A 16,269-nucleotide genomic window follows, 5' to 3' on the forward strand; every position below is an offset into this window, starting at 1 on the left:
TCACGACCCGCAGCCATGTTTCGAATTTGCTCTTTGGTTGTTGGCACGGGTCGAAGTTGATGACATGTGGCCGGGCAATATTCTGTGGAGTGACGAGGCACATTTTTACACTAAAGGCTGCAGTCAGTACACACAGGTGCCGAATTAGAGGTACAGATAAACCACCTGTGGTGTACGAAGAGCCATTGTACTCGCAATATTTGGCTATGTGCTGTGGTTTCACAAGCACTTCTATTCTCGATCCGTTCTTCTATGAAGACAATACACCCAGAGGGACTGACAGGTTGCCAGGTACACCGACATCTGCACGTTATCGAGACCTCCATATGCAGCATGTGATTCCTGCTTTGGAAGAGCCCACCTATGTGGAAACCACTGTTTTCTTGCAAGGTAGGGCAACACATCACCTCATTCGCCCAGTGAAAGGTCTGCTTAGTGGAACCTTCCGAGAATGTGTTTTCTGCAGAGGTTTTCCAGTTGCGTGGCCTGGATTTTCATTTGATCTGAATCCATGTGAATTTTGGCTCTGTAGATACATAAAAGGACACGTTTACCAGGGACTACTTCGGTCTCTACCTGCTCTGAAGCCTAGAATACAGCAACACGTTACTCATATTCAACCGTAACTGCTGAGAGTTACTGCTGATCATGTCACTTTACAGATGCAACATTTCGTCATCGTCTCCAAGCGGCAGTTAGTAATAATATCAAAGTTATACCTTTCTCACTTGTCTGATTTTTCTGCGCACGTCCCATTCCTAATATATCACATTTGGAAACATTTCTATACGCCTTTTTTGCTTTCACAACACCAGATATTCACCTAATGGCCAAAATGGGAAGTATTATATTTGCCCAGCATAAATCACTTCCTCATAAACGTATCAGAATCTGAAATACTCTAGACGTGGTCTTGCCGCCAATGATGCCTTAGGATTATTCGACTGTTTTGAGAGCACTATTGTGACCCTGCAAAGTATGCTCCGTCAGAACACGTCATGCACCCGCCTTCTTATTTGCACATCACCAAAGCAACAACAGTACTTTTGTATCTACAGCGTCCGTCTCAACATGGTCATCACTCGTTATTAGTTCTGGTCTTTCATAAATAACACAGGCTAACGATGAAATGACTTTCTTTTATTGAACTTAGCTTATTCCCGAGTTTTTTAGTATTCTGAATCATAATGTCAAAAGAAAGTCGTATAACATAACACTTTTTTAGAAATTAGCCCAGTATATTAAAAAAGCATTACTTTGCAAGTTCAAAGTTCTTTTGGTTTCTTCATTACGTTTTTGATGTATTACTTTACAGATTTCAGATCAAAATACACTTCATGCAATATACGTGAAGAATATCTCAGACAATATGCAAAAGAAGCAGAAAAATAGAGCCTTTACTTTTCCGGTATTAACAAACATTTTGTCAGGTTGAAAGGTACATAAACAGGGTAAAAGTTTGTAAGAAAATTTTATATTGAACCAGAGATGTTCAATGGAAGTATCATTGTTTAGTAGCGTCGCTGCTCAACAGCGATCGCTGGTTCGATGTGTTATGGATAATGTGTTAGAGTAACTCTACATAGATAAATGTATTGAGAACTGTCAAGTATAAAGACGCGTTATATCTGATGTGCTGGATACGTACTTACTCGCTACGGGCAGAAATGGTTTTTTATTTGCAAGATACCATACTGGAAATAATTAAGGTAAAGAAAGTAGATTTGTTATCAAATGCAACGCTCATATTCATAAGCGATGATTGAGACAATGTAAACCCTCATATCTAATGATTTTGTATAGCTAATTGTTAATGTACAATAATTTTATTGTGCGTTAATTGTGAGCATTATTTATTTCCAAAAAGTCAAAATACTAGTTTTAAAGTTAGTGCCATATTGTCACTTACCACAAATCAATACCAGTTCCCAGATCCATGTCGTTTTCGATTAACTATTTAGCTCAAGAAGTTATTGTCTCAGTCATATTCGAATTTAATTAAATTATATGCTTAGCAACAGCCTCGCACGTCAGCTGTATGTGAACTACACAATTTAAAGTGCTGACAGAGAGCAGTGCGAAGAGTGTTACCATTGCGAAGATAAAGATGAAAAATTTTGTTATTTCAGGGAGAGTATTCATTAAGCACAGGGCCTATCATTTTCAACTTGATCAAGCTTTTTTTTTATTACCAGGGCCAATTACGCATCAAGAGTGTTGCATCAGATTCAGTTTTTGTGTTATGTATATTCATGCAGTTTTGATTTGTTTTTAAGTTATTGACAGTTTACATTCTAGCAGTCATAAGAGTTCAGTATAGAGGTAAAATACACGTTCACTCTCAGATTTCCATTACAAATGTACATGTTTCACTACTGTCAGCTACGTTACTGCAACCACGCATGTTTCAAGGTGTCATTTGTAATTGTAGCTTACGTTAGGAATATTTTTCCTAATAACAAACCGTCAAAGTCACAGATATAAAACCATATTGGCTATGAAATGTACCAACCCTTCATGTTTATTACTCCAATGAAATGGGAGCTAATTTAACGATCATTGCTGGAAGATTCCTTATCTACCAGAAGCGAAATTGGGAGACAAGGTTATGTAACGTACCCGACATTCTGTATATTGTTCGATTACAACTTCTAATCAAAAGTGACTGAGTGAGTCAGACACGTGTGTGTATTTCGTTGATTTTCTTGTTAGGACCTAAGGCAACAAGGAATGGCTCCGGTACGCCTCTGTTTTAGTCAACATGCTGAAAAGCTTATGAAGTAAGACAGTTTGATAAGCCGTAACCGACACTGTTTCAACAGACATGTTGACTTTTCCGTGAAATATTTGTCAGTCAGAGAGGAACAAGGTGAGTGGTTTCGTCAAGGCATCGATTTGACAGAAAGACTTTTCAGGACTCCACAAATAGCCACGAGTGTGATGGGAGATTACTGGTGGTATCTCCAGCGAAAAATACATAGGGCAGTTCATCTATGTAGAATGTATAATAGATGCTCTAAGGATCGATCGACCTCAATCCCGTCTAGTATAATAAATGTTTTCATCTAATAGGTGTTTGTCCTAAGAGTCGCCAGTCAGTGCAGGCACTGCCAGGATACTGGCTGCTCCTCGTATTTTGCAGCCCCTGTTAATACACAGTCATAAAACAGAATGTCACTCGATTAATCTGGGACGGTTGTGCTTTCGAATGGACTCTTAAAATTCCGCTTTAAAGATTATTTTGTTTGTAGCGGGAAATAAACCGACGCTTTCCGTCGACAGTGGTCATCGAATGAAAGGCGTGCAGAGCAGTATTTGTTTGGGCTGACTCCACACACTCTAGAAACGACATTGCAAATGTTTGCCGAAATACCAGAGAAAATGTACCTGACGACTGTTAGAAGGGACACCCCGTATATTTCAATAAAACCTTTGTTCAGCTTAAGAAAAAAATATTTCTCAGTTATAGTTTGGTAATTTTCTACCTTTTAGCGATGTCTCATTGCGATGAAACTTCAGGCTATGCAAGAAGCTAAGGTCCGATATTGATTCAGTGCCGAAAGAGAACGAAGCTATTAAGCTGTTTCCTAATAAAAAATAAAACGTATTTGTCCGGTAACCTGTGTTATTTGTTCACTGCAAACTCTTCAAATGAAAAATCTGAATCACTAATTCTGAACCGTTTGGTTAAATTTCAGCTTCAAGAGGCATTGCTCAGTTACTGCTTCCGAAGTACCTTGTTGCCTGTGTCGCATAGTTCAATGTAAAATGATTACATTGTAAGTTATTAGAGAGTCAGCTGGCTTCCAAAATATGTTATCCCAGAAAACGAGATTTATATTCCAAGTACTATTTACTGTAGTGTGTTTTGAAATATGTATAAAGCGACAGATATAGGATGGTACCATTTTTCTTTATAAATAACTTAATATAACAGAGACAAACTGTGAGCTTTAAAGTTTGAGGCACATTTTTCCTTCCAGTGGCTTCCACATCCACATCTGCATACTAGGTTGGTTGACTCAAAAATAGTATATTCCGCTCATCATCCATTCTCTGATATTTGTTGGGTTCGTGCTCGTAGTTTTACAGTTTTCAGAATCGTCTTGTTACGACAAATTTCTGAATGGATATAATCCATTTGGCGTACCTGTTATACGAGTGATGCCCAGAAAGTAATGCACCACAATTTCTTTCTCAATCGAAAACGTTACGTATGTATTATTTGAAGTCTCTTGAGTGAGCGCGCCAATTTGTTGTCACTTTCGACAGGTAGCGTAGCTGCAGGACAGTTTCAAAATGGTGTCTGTAGGTGACGTACGTTAGAAGCAACGTGCCGTCATTGAATTTCTGCAGAGAAAGAAATGTGGGGATTTTCACAAACGCTTGTGCAAAGTCTATGGAGCATCTGCTGTCGACAGAAGTACAGTTAGTCGCTGCTCACGGAGGGTCAGGTTACCAGAAGGCGGTTCGGCGGAGCTCCACGGTTTGTAGCGGTCAGGGAGACCATCCACGGCTTTTCCAGCAGACTAAAGTTGTCATTCGCGAGGACAGACGCAATACAACTCGGCAGTTGGCGCTGCATCTGTCATTCAGCAAAGGAAGAGTGCATGCAATTATTCGCACTCTTGGATATTTAAAAGTGTGTGCAACATGGGTCCCGCGGTGTCTAACGGTGGATCACAAATCGCTCAGAAAAGAACATTTGTCGTGAGTTGCTGCAACTTTTTGAAGCTGAGGGTGAGGCCTTCTGGTCCCGGATTGTGACAGGTGATGAAACCTGGGTTCACCATTTTGAGCCCGAAACAAAATGACAGTCGATGAAAGAAGAAAAACTTCAAATCAACTGCTTCCGCCGGTAAGGTCATGGTCATCTTGTTCTGGGACTATGAATGTGTGATTCACATTGATGTGATGTCAAGAGGCGGTCCCAATAATTCAGAAGCATATGTCAACACATTAACAGAACTGAAGACGCACCTTCGGCGTCTTCGGTATCCTAATAACCGAGGAGATGTTTTGCTGCAACCCGATAACGCTCGGACCCACACAAGTCTGATGACTGCTGAACACATCGCAAAACAGGGCTGGACAGTATTACCCTATCCACCCTACAGCCCTGACCAAAGCCCCTAGGACTTCCACTTCCTGGGGTTACAAATGGATGCCATTTGTGTAAGACATTTTGAGGATGATGAGGTAATTCACATAATGAAGCACTGGCTCTACCACCAGGACAAGACATACACGGCCTTGTTTCACGCTGGAGGAAGGCCATAGAACGGGACAGAGATTATGTGAAAAAATAGGGAGTGTAGATAAAACACCATTCTTGTAATGTGTGTAATTCTCATAAGGTTCAATATAGACGTGTTGAAGAAAAAAATCCAGTGCATTACTTTCTAGGCAACCCTTGTACGTAGTAGGCCCGACACCATCAGAAAAAAATATTACAAAGGCAAAGATAAACTGAGCTCACTGAGGGAGAGCTCAGATCTGACTATTGTGTGGAGGCCACGGACACTCAACATTCTTAATTAATGTTTAATTTTAGGAGTAACAAATCGATGCGGAATTGATTAATCCCTCGAAAAGTAACGGTAGAATCTATACTGATTTGATAGTTAAGTTGTTTTTGTTTTAAAATGACGGTCGATTTGCAGCCCTAAAGTAGCTGTAAAAATCAATAATTTTTCTTTCTAGATGCAGTTAACTATTGAATTATCTACTCCCTTCACTCTGAATCTTGCTATATACCATTAATTAGTTCTACATGACCATTTTCTTGGAAACTGTCGCGCGCTGTGTAACGTAGTAATTTTTTTTATTATTTTTCATTTCTTTATTTTCGCTTTGGGTTACAAAGACCATACAGTCAACAGTTATAAAGTGCCAAAGAAACATAACCGCAAAAAATCAGAATAGCACAAAATTACGAAGTTAGAAAATAAACACACCTTTAAAGAAAAATAAAAGCGCAATTAAACAAACATTAGACAGCCGACGACAGTGATGTTAATGACACTGGAGCAGAATTGAAGAGCACTATATAGCAACATTATGAGAAACATACATATGCTCTTACTGATAAGATAAAATACTGAATGGCAAACACCGTACACCACACAATAAGTACAACAATAGCTGAAGAACAGAATTGCAAATAGCATCGTATAACAATTTGAATGTTATAGTGTACAGACAGGCGTACTTATAATAGATCGAAAAACCCAAAATGACAAACACAATACAACCTACGGTATGTACAAAAGCACCAATAGAACACAAGAGAGGAATATGGGAAATGTAATGCGCGAGTAGAGGTCCGTAAGCAAGACAAAACACAAAATTACATACCCGATTACGAAGCGGCTGATACCATTTGAAATGAAGATCTTGGTAACTCATAGATTAAATTTGGATGACGGTCACTTTCAAATACTCTGTGAGCAAGTTACATTTATCAGAACGGTGGAGTAAAACAGGAACACTGGTAGGGAGAGGGTAACCTCTCGCCACCCATTTCTTATACATGTCAGATTGTGCAGCAGTGTACTTGAACATGTCAATTCGATGCGGTTAAGATCCGTTACTGCCATTGTGTCGTCATAGCAGTTTCGAGATGTGATAATCCTCAATCGATATAGGTGCGCGGGGTAACACCCGTGTTCCAGCTTCATGCATCAGATAGAAGTCACGTGCCGTCTACGAAGGTGCACCGAGGCGAACCATTGTCTTCTTTGGTGTGATGTCACATGTGCTGGACTGCTGTTGAAATTGCTCGTAAATATTTTATAACGATTTAGTCTTCAGTTACTTATTTTAAAGTTTATTTGAGTTAATATTTGCTGTAAAAGTAAATTATTAGTGGATTTTCATTGATAATTGTCTTTTTCCTGTGTTATTGGCTCGAGTGGTATGTTATTCGTGAGTGTGCTTACGTCGTTCGTCTAAGCCTCACGCCTCAATAGTGTGTTTACATTTTGCGGCGTGCAGTTGCAATTGTAGCGGTTGTAAAGCTAAGTACTGACAAAGTTATCTGTGCACTGTTATACAGTTATTAAATTTAACAGCTTTAAGTCGTGTTTCGTCCTGTTTGTGGAGATATAGCGGTTTAATAAACTTTTGGAAAAGTTCACCCGCTGTGTATTTTTAAGTTTTCTGTGCGTTGAAGTCATTTAGTAAATTTTGTGCTTTATTTTTCAGCTGACGTTTCTTACTGTTTGTAGTGAAATATTTCAGTAAAATTTCCATTCAGTATTTTAACTTCGTTGTGTGCTCCAGTGGCCGCTTGAATTTTTGGTTGTAGATAGTAATTTTTTGAAGTTTTGTTGATATTGGTATTAGCTGTGGTTTATTAGTATTAACAGAAGTAGTAGCCTTCTTAGTATAGAGAGAGTTTCGTGACCGCTCTTGTTAGTTCTATATACTGTTCTACTGGTGTAACTGAACTGTTGCGGCCACATGTAGTAAACGTTGCTTCACGCAGTGGAGAATGGCAAAACAGAGGCACGCCAGCGACTGAGGCGTTGCGAAGTAGGCATACACAGAGAGCCTTGCTGACAGCAGCAGTCTACCAACAGGCTGACGCAAGGACGCACACAGACCGAGCGCCGAGCGAAGCCTGGAGAGTGCTGAGTAAGGGGAAGTGAGGCCAGCGCTGCAATATACTGTGGGAGTAATAACAAAAAACTACCACTGAGGGTAAAAAATGTCCTCCTGCCGGATATAAATAGTGGAGGCGAGAACTTCCAGCAGGACCGGCTGCAGTGCTGTCTTGGTCACAGGCGCCGCTGGGGTCTGACTCCCGGACTTCATGGCAACCCGGCCCCACGGCACGTGGTCTGTCCATGACGGAACCTTGCGAACAGAAGCCATTAGGAAGCAGTTCGGATCTGAGGACGGATGTGGTCCGCGTCCGAATGTTCAATCTTCATAGGTGACGATTCCGGAAGTCTGTTCCAGCTCACAGGAGTCATCCGTTCGCCGCTAGAAGATGTCAACTTCAGCTCTGGAGGTCGGCCCAAGTTCGGTCGGCACCATGGCTGACTAACTAGGCGAGAACTTCCAGCAGGACCGGCTGCAGTGCTGTCTTGGTCACAGGCGCCGCTGGGGTCTGACTCCCGGACTTCATGGCAACCCGGCCCCACGGCACGTGGTCTGTCCATGACGGAACCTTGCGAACATCGCGACTGACGGGTTCTGAGCCACCAGTGCAGCAGACATTGGCAGCTGACCTCACGGCGACGCAACTCTGTGGGCGTGCCCATTCTGGAGCGCCGAGTGGCGACGAGTTCATCTCAACCACAGGGCATCCTGGCTTCAGCGGAGCAGCGGAGCACTGGTGGCCTGAGGCTCCCGAGTGCGATCAGCGGCGTCATAGCCGGCCTCATCTTAATGCGGCTGTTAGGCGCGTTAACATGGGGCTGGAGAAGGCACTGATGGCAGAGAGCATGGGTCACATTTCAGTGGTGCCAGTTGAGTCTACCTGTAGATCAAATTTCACAAGGCATGGCCTGCACCTCAATAGGTATGAGAAGGGGAGGCTGGCAAAACTTATACGTGACAGTAAACTGGGTAGTGGTGGGATCACTTATGGGAAAATTCCTGTAGTACTTCGTGTTAGAGCTGCACCTATTTTAGACTGAAGTCAACTGATACGTATACCTTCTTAAAGGATGACTCTCTAACTGAGGGCTCACCTTCAGAAGACGTCATGTTTCTAAGCAGAACAGTAATTAGCATATTTTATCAAAATATAAGAGGTATTAGTGATAAAGTTAGTGAACTGTTATAATATATGATAAAAAGTATCCGGACCCCTGGCTGTAAACGAATTAAAAGTCTGCATTGCACGCATTGTCAGAGAATCTACACAGCAGCAGCCAGGCGGAGGGATCCGCAGGGCTGTGCAGCGACGACAAGGGAGAAATTGTAAAGAAAGTTCAATAAATAATTGTAAAACTCCACGCCGCCTCAGTCTCTGGCGCAGCCACTGTGTCTGCTGCTAACAAGTGGTGCAGAAGTCGCAACATAACTTAGGCAACGTAGACATATAATTTTTTTCAGTAAATGTAAAATTTTACTATGTGTCAGAAGTGTAAGCTCTGTTGTAGGTTTGTGAAGAATAGTTTACAGCGAGGGATTTGTTCAAAATATTTTCTCTGGGGGGAATGTAGTAGGGAAGCCAGTGGGTATTCTAACGAGATTCTCCCCTGGGAATGCCGAATCTGTAGTAGATAGAAGTTGATAGAGGAGCTGGAGCGTAAGATCAGTGCCCTTCAGGTGCAGTTATAACACGCAAAGGAGGAACTAGATAGGTTGAGGAATGTGAAGGGTGCTGGGGAGTGGGAACTGACAGTTGGAAAGAAGGCAGCTAGGAGGAGGAGGAGATATTCAGACAGTTATACTTTGCATATATGCAATAGCAACTGTCAGAGTTGAGTGGAGAGGAGCCTTCTGTAGCTGTAGGGAACATGAATCAGTCCTCAGCAGTTACGAGGCCTAAGTCAGTTGCAATGTCTAACAGAAAGAAGAAGGTTCTGCTGCTAGGTAGTTCGCATGGTAGACGTGTGGGCAAGCAGTTGCAGGAAGTGTTGGGGAGTGAGTACCGGGTCACCAACATTGTGAAGTCTAGTGCAGGGTTGGCTCAGGTGACTGACAGCATAGGGGAGTTATGTAGGAATTTTACGGAGAATATGATGTAGGTGGTGACCTGGTAAAGTTAGCTACTCAAACTGGTGGCACTAATGTGCATTTCGTGTAACTGTTTCGTGGGCGTCGGCGTTCCAAAATATCCCAAAAGTGTTCTATAGGATTCAGGTCAGGACTCTGTGAAGGCGAGTCCTTTTCAGGGATCTTATTGTCGTGTAACCACTTCGCAACAGGCCGAGCATTATGAACATGTGCTCGATCGTGTTGAAAGATCTAATCGCCATCCCCGAATTTCTCTTCAACAGTGCAAAGCAAGAAGGTCCTTAAAACATCAATGTAGGCCTGTGCTACGGTAGTGCCACACAAAACAACAAGGGGTACAAGCCAGCTACATGAAAAACATGACCAAACCATAACACCGCCGCCTCTGAATTTTACTGTTGACACTACACACGCATTCGCCATATCCACACCCTGCTATCGGATCGGCACATGTGTACCGTGATTTTCCACTCCACACAACGTTTTCCCACTGTTGAATAGTCCAATGCATCCGCTCCTTACACCAAGCGAGGCGTCGTTTGACATTTACCAACGTGATGTGTTGCTTATGAGCAGCCGCTGGACCATGCAATCCAAGCTTTCTCACTTCTCGTCTGTCATAGTACTTGCAGTGGATCGTGATACAGTTTGGAATTCCTGTGTGATGGTCTGGATAGATGTCTGCCTGTTACACTTTACGATCCTCTTCAACTGTCGGCGGTTCCTGTCAGTCAAAACTGGAGGTCGGCCTGTATACGCTTTCGTGCTGTACGTGTCCCTCCAAGTTTCCACTTCACTATCACATCGGAAAGAGTGGACCTAGGGATGTTTAGTAGTGTGGAAATATAGCGTACAGACGTAGGACAGAAGTGACACCCGATCACCTGACTACGTTCGAAGTCCGTGGAATCCGCAGAACGCCCTATTCTGCTCTCTCACGATGTCTAATGACTACTGAGGTCGATAATATGGAGTACCTGGCAGAAAGTGGCAGCACAATGCACCCAATATGGAAAACGTTTGTTTTTGGGGGTGTCCGGATACTTTTGATCACATAGTGTAGATGTTGACTCTGAAATTATTGGTATATCGGAACATCACTTAAATAAATAGACAATTCACAGGCTTCCTTTACCAGAATACAGATTAGCTGCCTTTTTTTCAAGGAGTTCTTGCGGAGTGTGGGAGTGGCCATGCACGTAAAAAACCGTATTTCATTTGAGTCGAGACGTATCACGGCACTGCACTGAACAGATATTTAAATGTTGCGCGGGGGGGGGGGGGGGCACCTGAATTTAGTGAAACTATACTTCTAATTGCTGTTTATAGATCCCATAAATCTGACTACAGAGCTTTTTTGCTCTAGCTAAAGTGGTTCTTTGATTCATGTTATAGGAAGTACCAAAAATTAGTTTTATGTGGCGACTTCAGAATTAATTTTGTTTAATATGGTGCGAGAAAAAGGATGCTGATAGATCTCCTAAATTCATATGATCTGATATAGACTGTATTTCCTCCAGCTATGGTGCAGGGGAACAGTAACTCAGCCATAGACAATATTTTTATTCATTGTTCATTACTAGATGGGCATTCTGTTAGTAAAAGGGTGAATGGCCTTTCAGAAAATATTGCACAAATTTTAACACTGAAAGTCTTTTGTACTCAAACAAATGTCACATATAATTACAAAATATGAAGAGAAGTTAATCCAACAGCAATAGAGAGTTTGTTAAACCTCGTCAAGGAACAAGAGTAGCAGATGTTTATAGTCCCGATAACACATATGATAAATAGAAGCTTTCCCTACCACATTTCTCTTGCTCTTTGAGAGCTGCTTTCAATTAGAATGTTCTAAAGGGGTTACTAGCAGTAAAAGGCAGGCCGGATGGCTGACTAGTGCGATAAGGATATCATATAGAACAAAGTGGGAACTGTATCAAAATGTTAGAAGTAGTCGCAATCAAGCTACAGTAGCCCATTACAAACAGTACTGTAAGGTGCTTAAAATGTTATTAGGAACACAAAGAGTATGTGGTATGCAAATAGAATAGTTAATTCACAGGATAAAATTAAAACCGTATGGTCAGTTGTGAAGGAAGTGTCTGATCAGCCAGCGATATAAAGTCAGTTCATAGTGAAAGTATTTCCGTTACTCATAAACCAGATAAATGTTCAGTATTTAACAATCATTTTCTGAGTATTGCTGGTGAATTAAATAAAACTTTAATTTTTACAGGGAACCATGTAATCTCTTGGTAAATGCCTTTCCGAGACAAGGGGGAGATTGAGTCAATAATTAAATCACTGAAGACTAAGGACTCTCATGGACATGATGGAGGGCCTAGCAAAATATTAAAGCACTCTGCAGCACATGTTAGCCCTGTATTTAGCCATGTTTGTAATTTTTCCTTTAGGAATGGTCAGTTTCCTGAATGATTGAAGTTCTCAGTAGTAAAGCCACTTTATAAAAAGGGAGAAATAGATAATGTAGACAATTTTAGACCTGTTTCTATGCCATCAGTGTTTGCTAAAGTTAATGAAAAGGCTGTGTATGTAAGGATAATTGATCATTTTATATCACATAATTTGCTGTCAGATGTACAGTTAGGCTTTAGAAGTCGTTTAACAATTCCGTGAGGTACTGAATGGGATAAACAAAAGGTTTCGAGCACTAGTCATATTTTTTGATTTAACTAAGGCATTTGATTGTGTTGATCACAAAATGTTGCTCCAGAAGTTGGACCATTAGAGAATGTGGGGAATAGCTCACAATTGTTTCACCTCTTACTTTAGCAACTGACAGCAAAAGGTCTTTATTCGTGTGGTTAGAATGGCTGTGATGTGCGGTCTGAGTGGGGTACAGACAAATGGGGGAGTGCCACAGGGATCAGTGTTGGGGCCACTACTGTTCCTTATTTATATAAATGATATGCCCTCTAGTATTAAGGGTAACTATAAAATATTTGTTTGCTGATGACACTAGCTTGGTAGTAAGGATGTGTGCAACATTGGCTCGGTTTCAAATAGTGAAGCTCATGATATAAGCTAATGGTTAAAATGGCTCTGAGCACTATGGGACTTAACATCTGAGGTCATGTTACTACATTCTATTTACTAGATCAAGCGACTAACTCTCTTGCAACTCTTTGTGACTGGAGGAGCGGTTTTCTGCAGATGCCTCATTACGCTCACCCGCAAGGCAGAAAAACACTCATGAGTCCTCACCTACAAAGATATGTTTAATGTTGTGAGCAGTGCATCGAGCGGACGAATGTCGAAGAGTGTGGAAACTGTCTTGGTTGAAAAGCCACCATCACGTTCAACAATTGTAACGACGTATTCTGGTGGAAGGCAGCAACACGTCTGTAGTGCCCTGCTTGTCCATTTCTACTTAGTGGATTAGTTTTCGTAAATCTTGACGAGGATAAAGACGCTGTTCAGTGTAAGAAACACGTTGTGAACTAGTACTTCAAAACAGATGTTTCCATCGTAAAACGATCAGTAATGCTTCTTTTTCATAAATTAAAACGTATTTAATAATGTAAATACTGTTTATTTTGCGCCTGAGTTGCACATTCTTTTTTTCAGCATGACTGATTTCGATCACACGTGATTAGCTTCAACTCTATCTAGTAGAAAGTACACATCAGAAAGCATTATTCTTACCCAACCACGTAGATCTGAAGGCGACCACACCATTTTTCAATATGACTGATTTCGAACGCATGTTATTACCTTCAACTCCGTAATTGAGCTACCAGTCCGTTGCCTCATGTAGGAAGTACGCATCAGAATGCAGTATCCTTGCCCAAACACGTAGATCTGAGGGCGATCATATGCAGCCGAAACTACTTATATTGTAAAACAAATTTCGGTTGAGACGGAAAAGAATCGATATATAAATTCTTAACCCTTATCACAGTGGTTGCATTCCCACGCGACAAATATTGCGGTGGCAGTGAAAATTAAGACGTACGCGGGACCTTATAGAGTCTCATAGTATATTATAGTGATTAGAGTGGTAATTGTTGTAATAAACGTGCTGATACTCAGTTTCCACGTAATCAAATCTATTAATATTCACTAACATACGTAGAAATGTAGCGCCCCTGTAGAGTGCACTTTTGTGGTCTTGCTGCTGTGAACTTAGGACATGAATTAACGGCGTCATTGAGATACCTACATTTCAGTTGGTGCTATTTAAAACAGAAACTCATTACTTTCTTATTTCTCTTAATCTCGTACCGAAATGCAAGTATTCGTTCCTGAACTGCCTGAGGATCGGGTCATGATATTCACTGTTATCCTCAGTAATTCCGTGCGGTTCTAGGCACTACAGTCTGGAACCGAGCGACCGCTACGGTCGATGGTTCGAATCCTGCCTCGGGCATCGATGTGTGTGATGTCCTTAGGTTAGTTAGGTTTAATTAGTTCTAAGTTCTGGTCGACTGATGACCTCAGAAGTTAAGTCGCATAGCGCTCAGAGCTATTTTTTAACTTCAATAATTATACTATTAAAATCCATTGTAAATAACACACTACATTGGAACGTTCTCGCATTAAATGTCTGTCGAAAACATGCGAGGCTATCTTAGAGCTGCCTTCGTAACAGAGGAACTTGTGGATGCTGGAGACCTTATTCACGATTGTCAAAAAAATGGCTCTGAGCACTATGGGACTCAACTGCTGTGGTCGTAAGTCCCCTAGAACTTAGAACTACTTAAACCTAACTAACCTAAGGACAGCACACAACACCCAGCCATCACGAGGCAGAGAAAATCCCTGACCCCGCCGGGAATCGAACCCGGGAACCCGGGCGTGGAAAGCGAAAACGCTACCGCACGACCACGAGATGCGGGCTCACGATTGTCGCCCAACCGCAAATGGAGGGTCTAATTCCTATATGGTGGTCAGTGATTTGAGAGAGAATGATTGCAAAACGTTTTCCCTGGGAAGCGTCTGTTGCAGTCTTCCGAAACAGAGTTGGCAAGATCGTCTAGCTTGGAATGGGATGTGAAACTATAGAATTTGAATTAAACGGTAAAGTAGTCATTGACAATGCGTGTGTGTGTGTTCGAGTCGTAATGGTGTTGATCCATTTAATGTTAATGTACAAACTAAGCGGAATCGTGCGTACTGTAGACTTATATCTGCATACATCTGTAATATCGTATGCACTTAACCAGGAAAATTGGAGTTATGCTCGCGAATATACGATCCGAAGACTAAAGTGCTTCGGCTGTGAAAATGAGTCGGACTCAAGTTTAAAAGCAGTATATGAACAGTGCAGCCCTGAGAAAGGGCATATTTCAGAACATATTTGAAATACCAGAACAGAGATACGTTAATTGTTGCAATAGCTCGCTTTCTATTCCTCCGTACTGTACTAGACGCTATATTGAAATATGGCAGCATATTTACAGTGATGGTGCCACGGAGAAAGGAGTATCTAGTACAGGAGCTTGAGGTGGGTGTTACAGGCCACGGTCATAAAACATAAACACTTCTACTAGCATTAATCCAGTCGGGCTGCTTACACAGTTCGTACCAAAGATACATAAAAACACGAATATAGTCATCTGTGATTTTTAATGAAAAACCAACAGCCCCATTGCCAGTTTGTCATGGTCACTAGATCTAAATTTCATGTTCTTTGTAGCACTAATATCATTCCAAGCAAAAATGACATAGAGAATAAATTTCTTTTATTTCCGTCTACGATCATGAAGTTGCTAGGCTCTATGGCTATCGGTTTCGGTCAGCGGTGACCATCTTCAAATCTGTTTTAAAACCTGTCCTAATATAACGAATGCATGGTCAAATTATACACAAAATTATCATGGTATCGTCGCACATATTTGAAATATGGCATATGCTATGCCATAGTATCAGTGACTCTGTGTCCTAGTATATACCAAATTTCTAATATGTGCCTCGATGTTACGCTAATTTTTTCTGTACCTCTTCACTGTGGCTTCATTACATTAGGATATGTTTTAAAAGATATTTGAAGATCATCATCGCTGACCGAAACCGGTAGTCTAAGGACCTAACAATTTTATGATCATAAAAAAAGAGAGAGAGAGAGAGAGAGAGACGTGTAATGCAAGACTGTTCTGTTACAAGTCATAAAACATATACCAGTTTCATGAAAAAGTCTACGCTTTGCTTACTCTCTATGCCCCACACTGGAAGCTGAACATCCAATTCTTACTAGGCATTGAGTGATACGTATTGTTTTTTGTAAATCGACATTTCATCTGCTTTTATTTACTCCTATCTCTCCTGGTAATTATATGTAGTTATTGTCATGTTTAGTAATATTTAAGGAACTGTGTGTAACACGTAGTCGTCTTAAAATTCTGTATTTAGTATCTTAAGTAAATGATTTCAGGCACCCTAGAGTTCTCAGCAGCATGCAGACAAGCTGAAAATGCATAATGCGCGGCAAAACAGTTGCCCAAATTCAGAGATGATTGTTTTCACTCGATAAGTAAATAATTACTAGATGCATGGAAGACATTTTGGCTAACTCAGAACATGAATACTTTTTATTTTAATCTTCGGCTATTG

The 16,269-nt window shown here is 41.2% G+C and overlaps 1 long non-coding RNA gene across 1 annotated transcript in view; it reads right to left on the reverse strand.

Annotated features, from left to right (window-relative positions):
• The window catches only part of LOC126236809 (uncharacterized), a 47,179-nt gene that overhangs the window by 30,753 nt on the left and 157 nt on the right, over nt 1-16,269 (reverse strand). The window lies entirely within an intron of this gene.

This window comes from Schistocerca nitens, chromosome 1 (genome assembly GCF_023898315.1).
Source record: "Schistocerca nitens isolate TAMUIC-IGC-003100 chromosome 1, iqSchNite1.1, whole genome shotgun sequence".
NCBI lineage: Eukaryota > Metazoa > Arthropoda > Insecta > Orthoptera > Acrididae > Schistocerca > Schistocerca nitens.